This window comes from Etheostoma spectabile, chromosome 10 (genome assembly GCF_008692095.1).
Source record: "Etheostoma spectabile isolate EspeVRDwgs_2016 chromosome 10, UIUC_Espe_1.0, whole genome shotgun sequence".
Classification (NCBI taxonomy): Eukaryota; Metazoa; Chordata; class Actinopteri; order Perciformes; family Percidae; genus Etheostoma; species Etheostoma spectabile.
The window spans coordinates 25,541,740-25,550,074 of NC_045742.1; the positions used below are offsets into that span (position 1 = coordinate 25,541,740).

The 8,335-nt window shown below is 40.1% G+C and overlaps 1 protein-coding gene and 1 long non-coding RNA gene across 5 annotated transcripts in view; one reads left to right on the top strand and one right to left on the bottom strand.

Annotated features, from left to right (window-relative positions):
• Window positions 1-8,335, top strand: part of LOC116696462 (stromal membrane-associated protein 1) — a 226,517-nt gene that overhangs the window by 152,669 nt on the left and 65,513 nt on the right. The gene's annotated exons all lie outside the window — the stretch shown is intronic.
• Window positions 1-8,335, bottom strand: part of LOC116696472 (uncharacterized) — a 26,140-nt gene that overhangs the window by 12,662 nt on the left and 5,143 nt on the right. The gene's annotated exons all lie outside the window — the stretch shown is intronic.

An 8,335-nucleotide genomic window follows, 5' to 3' on the forward strand; every position in this document is an offset into this window, starting at 1 on the left:
TTACATACAGTATGTGTATAAGTTTAGTTCGTTCACGTTTCATTATTTATGCAGTGGTAGCTGGTGTAGTGCTGCCCATAGTTTAAATGACATTAGGTTTGAAAGCCCATACAAACATGTTATTTTTGGACTGAGGCTGTTGATAGCTGGTGTTTTGTGCCAATGTGCCATAACTTTTTTAGTATTTAGTATAGCTGTAGACTGTAGGTTTTTTTCTCACTGTTTTGGTGCCATGGCAGGCAAAAAATGCACTCTCACCCTTCACAACAAGTCTAGTGTTTGGAATTGCGAGAAGAGCTCTGCTGACCTATGTGTGCCCCCCTTGCATTTTGTATCATTTCGGTTTACAGTCTTAGGTTTAGATTACAGCCGATCCATTTTGTGCCTTATAAGTGATAAATACAATATTTTTTCTTGAAGCAATTAGATATCAATAAAACAAGGATTAATGTGTTAAAGTTTCTGTTTAATGCCAGATTAATGGAAGATATCTATTGAGAATCATCCTTAGTTTCAGACTAGGAGGAGAAAAAACAACCCCATAGGTTGTTTGCAAAAACATAAATTACAACCTATATTTATGTTTATTGTTGTCAGTGCCCCCTAGTGGGCGTATTAATTATGACAGAAGCAAAGCAGGTAGTCATGTACTTTCACCCAGGAGACCTGTGTTTGTACACTTTTTGAAATCCATTTGAAAATAAAAGTAAACGTCTTTTTTTAACATTACTTAACAAACGGAACATCATAGAAAGTAACCCTAACCCTATGTACTGATCTGAACCTAACCAAGTAGTTGGTTAGATGCCTAAACCTAACCAAACTGTGATCGTTTCACAACGTTAACAGCCAGTTTAAAACCGCAACCGTTAGATTTAGGTATGAGGATGGAAAAGGCTCCCGTGATTCGTATTTCCTGGCACCGCTAGGGGCGCTAACCTTTGAAACATTCCTACGGGTCGTATAAGAGGGTAGGAAAAAATGACCTATGTGGTCATATGGTTTGGAGGACTTGTTGAGCTCAGGGTAATTCCTGTCTTAGAAAGCTGCCCTCTTACTTTCACTGTGAAAACCACATTTATTTGGTCATTATTGTTTTGTCATTCAGCTTGACAGGAGCTTGCTTATGTCTTCGTTCCACGTTGTTTGACCTTTTGTTGAAGGTAGTAGATATCTACAAAAACTAAATGTCAGGCCTCAGTGTGCATGTTCACTATGCTGTTTTCTTTCAGAGAATGCAGACAGTACTGTCCATTTATTATGAGCCACATGCAGAAGCATAAAAACCAGCTGCTGCCTGCTTTCAAAGTGCTGCTAATCGTCTCATCAAGCACTTTTTTATAATAGCATTATCTCATGCTTTGATGTAATTAGGATGCCGCAGGTACCCGAGGGATCTTAGGTCCAGTTTAATATACCTAATGAATATTTATATACAGTGTTACCATTTCTGGCAGCTAGCTTCACAATCTTGATTAATTCAAAGCCTCATGAGTACCTTGTCATTTGTTTTGCGCTGGTTGTTGACATGAATCAAAGAAATATTTCAGAATGATTTTAAACAATTTTTGTAACATTAGGTGTTGAGTCTTCATCACCTTGAACTTTATTTACAGATGTTGTAAATCATTAATCAGTTCAGTGTCTTGCTAAAGGACGCTTCAGCACATAGACCGGAGGAGCGAGGAATCGAACCAATCCTGCGATTAACAGACAACCTCTTAGTGATAGTATCTTATCCCCAAATGAAAAAAGCAGCAAAGTAAAAGTGATTTAAATGAATAATATCACGGCATATCCAACTCTGGGGAAAATTGATTACTCTTGTTAAGTCTATGATTATACCAGAGCTTGTTTGTCCTAGTACATTTGAAAACTAGCTAACTGCTTAGATGCCCGACTGAAGGTAAGGGTTAGAGGCCAACCTGATTGTCCTTTTGGCTTCAGCTTTGGCAGCAGGCCAGCCCACTCCTCCTCCTCAGTCAGTCGGTGTAGTTTCCAACCGTGTTGACACCCAGTTAACAATTCATTGCTTTGACATTCAAAATGAGGCCATAACATTAACACAAACTCCGTGGGGAAAATGTTCCGCCAAGTCAGAAAACACAACTCACTTCATCAGTCTCTCACTAAGCTATTCCACCACAACATGTGTTCTACGACAGTCTCTTTAACAGCTGTTTTTCAGCCCAGTGACGTAAGTAGGTCACACCCACCCTAGACTAACAGCTGAATTATTATATTGCATTATATAGCATTTTTATACTGTGGGAAACATTGCAACTTAAGAATGTCATTGCATGGTGTAAAATCTGTGCATATGACAAATAAATATCTTGAATCTTGAATCTTGAATTATGACATGACAATAAGTAAACATGAATGGTGTGTCCTACAGAAATGTTTCACAATAAAGCCTTCTGTTAAGGAAAAACTTAGGAGCAGCACACCTCATTTCACATACGGTTTGGGAGATTTATGACAACACAGAAGCATTTAATGAACACTTCATTAAGGAGACAATTAAGCAGACAGTACAGTTTAACCACAATGTGTTACTGTGCAGTGCCATCTCAACTCTCTGAAATTCCTGTCTTCCTGAAGGTGTGTTTAAGCTCATGCTGCAGGCGTTATGTTTAGCCGGACCTTTAAGGGAAACAAAGATATTGCAATAGCCTAAACACAGATGCTAAAGCCTAGTTACGCCTATCTCTCCCTATCATACAGCCTCATACAGCTGCCCAGATCCCCTGAATCTGTAGAGAGACACACATAAATATAGATGAACAGGTTTGGTTAGTAGAGACTGGCTGAATGTTCTCGTCCCCTGACCTGTGACCTATGAACAACCTAATGTTGGCTAAGCTTTCCAGCATGGTGTTTCCGGAAATTCCACCACACCTTCTAGCAGTTAAAAGTGCACAATCACTTTCTTTCCTGGTTTGAGTTTCACAACAGTAGCTTAACATTAAATACTTGATTCCACAACTGGAATGAATTTGTGTTTACATTGTTGTACTAATAGAATAACTGCTGTGGACCTTGTGTGGTAAAAGAAGATATAAAAGTCTTGACAGATCTTCACTGTCACCCATTTTGTCTTGGCTTCAGCAGTTCAGTTCATCAGGGACAAACTTACAGCAGACTTTCACCTTACTCAGACCTCCAGTGTGACAGCCGTCAGCTGATGGCTTTGTCTGCTGTGTATGTGACAGCTATCTGATGTGACAGCCGTCATATAAGGGTTTGGTTTGCTCAGTGGGTTTTATTCAAACTGGCATCACCTTCATTGCCAAAGACTATTCACCTGTTGGGGGAATGGGGGGTTGTGGTTATCGATTTCTGGCCTCCCTTCCAATTCCACTGTCTCTCTTTTCAAACACAACTGACCCTGACACCCAGTCAGAGTCTGCCGCTAGCCGTCTGTCAGCTGCATCACTTGGTGTCATCCCGGATAACTAATGGAAAACCCAACTTGTCTGCCAGCGTTTGGAGAACAATATTGGCAGCATATCTATCCAAATCCTTCTGAACATACAGCTGGGAATTTCAGCTTTTTATGCAGACTGACATTTCAGATTTTCCTTTTTCTTTCTTTTCTGTCTCACAGCAGCGGTTTGGGATGTAGCTTTGAAATTCTATGTAATCTCAACTTTGTCACGCTGTGCATGGTCTGAAATGTTGGTAATCAAATGGACAGGCATACCAAAGATTTTTTCCTTCTTTCTCTCTCCCTGCAAACTCTCTTACTGGAGGTGTTTGGCTTCTCTCAAGATAATTTTGCATTGTGGTTTGACCAATATGAGTTTGGCTGATGACCACACATTAGAGCCTTAGATCTTTGCCCTAATCCGATGGGACCCGTCTGATTTTACACGGGCTCGGGCCGGGCTCGTGCTTGCGCTCCGGGTTGCGCAGTAAATGAGCTGCAGAGGAGGTGAAATGGAGGCTGGCTTCTGGCAATTACATTTTGGTTGCACCAGTAAAGAAAGCAAAGTCTGAGGTGTGGCAAATTTTTGACCATGTGCATAATGAGAATAATGAGCTAGTGGGTTATGTGAAATGCAAAAGATGTGACATTCTGCGACAAGTAGGACAGAAAAACGACAGGGAATCAAAGCTTGATCAAAGCTGTTCAACACCTTCCAGTGCCCAGGATCAACCTACAATCACATCGTTTGTTTCTGCAGCAAAACCCATCCCTGCAAAGGTGAGACAGAACGGTGACGGAAAAGTGTGTCAGCTTTTGCTGTAAAGACAATAGGCCTTATAATATCGGAAATGGCGAGGGGTTTGAAGAGCTGACACAAGAACTAACTATGTTGGGGTATGAGAGTAAGTTTCTGCCTAGGCCTATTTATAGTGCTGAGATGTTACAGAGGACTTCTTTTATTTCTTTGTTCTAACTTCCAAGTGGCCTATAGCCTACGTAAGTCATAAATAAATTATGTTAAAACACTTATAAATGGCTCATTCTTGACAAAAGGCAAAAGACCTGTGTGCGGGCGCATATTTGAATAACGTCTGGCTGTAAACAGGTTCGGGCTTTTAAAAAGCTGTCAATCCAAATGTGCATGTCGGGCTCAGGCCTTGTCGGGCCTAACTTTTAAGGCCAGATTACAGCTCTAGGAAACATACACACTGGTGAAGGAGAAAAAAAAAACGCTCTGGATTGTTTGCGTTTCTTTTAACAAATCACAATCTTTTTGGGCAACACTAAGCTCCGGACACAGCGACAGTAGATTTGCAAGATAGTCTCGGGAAGGAACTTGTTTTGGTGGAACATTTGCACCCTGAAAAAGAAAATGCTACATACAATATTAAATTAACTTCACTGTTCACACAAGACAGTAATGTTAGAAATTTAAATCAGTTGGATACATGGTTAAACGGAATTTTCTCTTACCATTGAATTGCCGTGTGTACTTCCCACCCATCAGTCCCACAACGTCCCAGTGAGAGAGTAAATGCCGTAAACATATTCTACAAATCTTTAGAGTCATTCACTGATGACTTCATTGTGATGCTGCCTTTAAATAAATTAATGCTACTAGAAATGAAGCATTGCATTAGTTGAGGCAGAGAACCGAAGTTGCACTTGCATCAGCTGATTAGCATCAGCTGCGTTATTCACGTTCATTTATCAGCTGCTTGGCCAGCTGAGTAGTAATATCCAGTCGTATTATAGCAGGTGAAATTTTGTCACTGTGTTTCTACCAACCCAACATCCTCAAGTGCTGGGCTGTGGTTTTTTTGAACATCCAGTGATGTATGGTCAAGGGGGATTAATTCTCCCTACAAAGTTCTCTGATTTGTTTCCTCAAATAATTTTAACTAACAATAACATTGTTGAATGAAATGACAATGAAATAGATTCAATAAATGATATTCAAAGAGCTATATCTTTTGTAGTTAGGTGGTACTAAAAGCCACAATACCTTATAAAATATGTTCCATCTAACCCAAACTAGTTCTGTTAATACTCAGAATTAACTAACCTTTTGCTGCTGCACACAAACAACCTTCCTGCTGCGATTCACTGTACAAGCTTTGCTGCAGTCCCAACACACATCAATTCGCAGCCAATGCATTCTTGATCAGGCGTGGACACGGTAATTGTTTTCATTGCCTTGGATTGGAACGACATTGAATTTAATGTGGTCCATCGATCTTTTGTTGAGGGGAAATTGGGTTTGTTACAGCGTTGTAGATCTCTCATGGCCCACGTGTTCACCTTTTATACTCTCTTTCCCTTAACACGTTTTTCTCTTAAATCTCACTTTCACTCTATCTCTATCTTGCCCCATCTCATCTTCTTCCTCCTCTTGTCTCATTCTCCTACCCTTTAACTTTTCATTTATCACTCTCTCTTTCCCTTTATCTGTCTATTGTGTTTCTCACTTCCTCCTATTCCTCCCCAACTCCCTATTTTTTTCCCATTTTACTCCCCTTTATTTGCTTTCAATTAAAAAAATTGATTACCACAATTGCTTATCAGAAACAATAACACCATGGCAGTATACCATAGAAAAATAGATGAAAGGTGACACCCACAAATATTTTAGATTTTACTTGAATATACGACTTAAAAGATTAGGTGGTGGTAAGTATTGCCGTTGATAGATTTTTTTCTTTTTTCTGTCACCTAATTGATTAACTTACAGAAAACGTCACGTCTGATTTTTTTCAGTTTATGTACTGCTGATTGTCAGTCCTTGACTGCTTTGTTAGTGTATGAATGGTGGTCGGTTTAATTTCACTGTCATCTGTTGGTCATGGATGTGGCACATTGTTTCCTTTGTGTTTTGGACACTTTTTGTGGCTGTGTTTGCCCTCTATAAGCTCAACCAACTGAAGTACAGCTACTCTGAAGGTTCTCCTTCAGTGCTGCAACACTAACGTAGCAGCACTGGAGCCTAGAATTGTAATTCCCCCGGCAATGCGGAAAGTTTTTGGAGAGAATACCAGCTCTACTAGGAGCAGGACTCTAAGACTGAGGAAAGAGGGGTGCAGTGCGCCAGAGACTTTGGACACAGCAGATGTGCCGTATTCCTCTGCCCTCCATCATGAAGAAAAATGAAGTAAAAGATCTGAATCTCACTAAAACCGGACTTATAGACCATGACACTGACGCCAATCCTTAAATTAAAGGTTTTTGGCCAACCCTGGTGTCTGGATCCCGATTTACCCAATAAGATCATGGGAGATTTTAATCATTGTGTTAGAACTATGTCCCTGAATCCTTTCTCTAGGTCCGTCACCTGTCCAGTAAGATGGGTTAAAGTATTATTAATAATATACAATAAAAAGTAATGAATCTTACATGATAGGGTTATCCCTGCCAGTCGTCATGATTTGATGTAACTAAAGAACAACTCCCAGGGTCATTAACACACTGATCAGCATTCATGAGGTACTTTGCATTGACTATTAATGGTTAAAATTGGGTGTGTACGTGGAGGGATAAGAGGTTTATCCCGTGATTCACACACCCACGCTTCTCACACTTCTTCACAAATCTGTAATTTATAAAGGTAACATTGCTTACAGATTGTGTACATACGGTTTTATAAATCAGAATTGTTTTTGCTGTACGCCATTTTTGGATTTTGGGTGTAAGTACACTTTTAGTATGGATCCTAAGCACAGTTTTTTAAACGAGACCCCTGGTCCTGATAACAAAAGGGGAAAATGTGTTGTAGCAAAAGAGCCAGATATTTTTCTCAGTAGTGAAGACCAAAACTGAGCTAAAAGAAAGTGCATGTTGGACTTGAATCAATATGGACAGAACCATCACTCCAAATGAATGCTTATGTTTTATAACCCGGGCTTTCGCTAGCACATTGTTACGCTTCTTGCCGCATAACAGCCAGCAACGGTCAGTGGAATAGCGTGAAACCATCAGCAGAAATGTCATGTCCTGACATCTACATACAGATGTGTATTATATATTACTTTGTACATAAAGCACAAGATACAAACAAAATAGGGGCTCAGGCCATAAAAACAGGAGTGACGCAGTGATCGAAAAGTGGCTGATGGAGGTAATTAGTGGTCCAGCAGCATAAGCCAATCCCTGAGGGGTATGCAGCTCACTACAGCGGCATACACCGATCGTCAGAGTTGTATGCCGCTTGTGTTCTACCGGAAAATAATATTTCCCAATGGCAGATGGAAGTGGTAGGCAACTGTCTGAAAAACAGTAAAGTAATTTTGATAAATTCTTGCCAATGTAGCCAAAGTTATTACTAGAGCTAGCGTTAGCCAACATAGCTATTGCTTGCCTTGCCACTGTAGCCAGTCTAACAGTAACTAACATTAACCAAATAAAAGAAATGTATACATTTTTCCTCTTTTGTTCTGTTGCTGGGATATGAGTGATTCTTTTAAAATGACTAATATCAGTAAGTTGTCTCATATATCATTACCAATGTATCCTAAATTAATATAAGAGCTAGCCTTAGCTAACAGTCAACAACTTTAGAGCCAAATTAGGGTTTCTTCATCAGGTCACATACACATCAGGGCTGCCAACTGTCACGCATTGGCCGTGAGACACACGCATTTGACTGGTTTCACACGCGCACACGCCACACCCCCGATTTCTCACGCTGAAGTGTCAACCCGGTCGGTCAAATTTTTGAAAGATGAGTTTGACTAGGTTACAACTCTCCAAATCAGCAGAGATGGGAGGAGTTATATTTTGTACTGTATGTGCACAATATTGTAAACATGAGCAGAAATCTGATGAAACACAGCTATACTATACTATATACACGATACTGCAACATTGGGCCACTATTGTGCTTCTCTAACCTCTGTGCATCTCTAAATG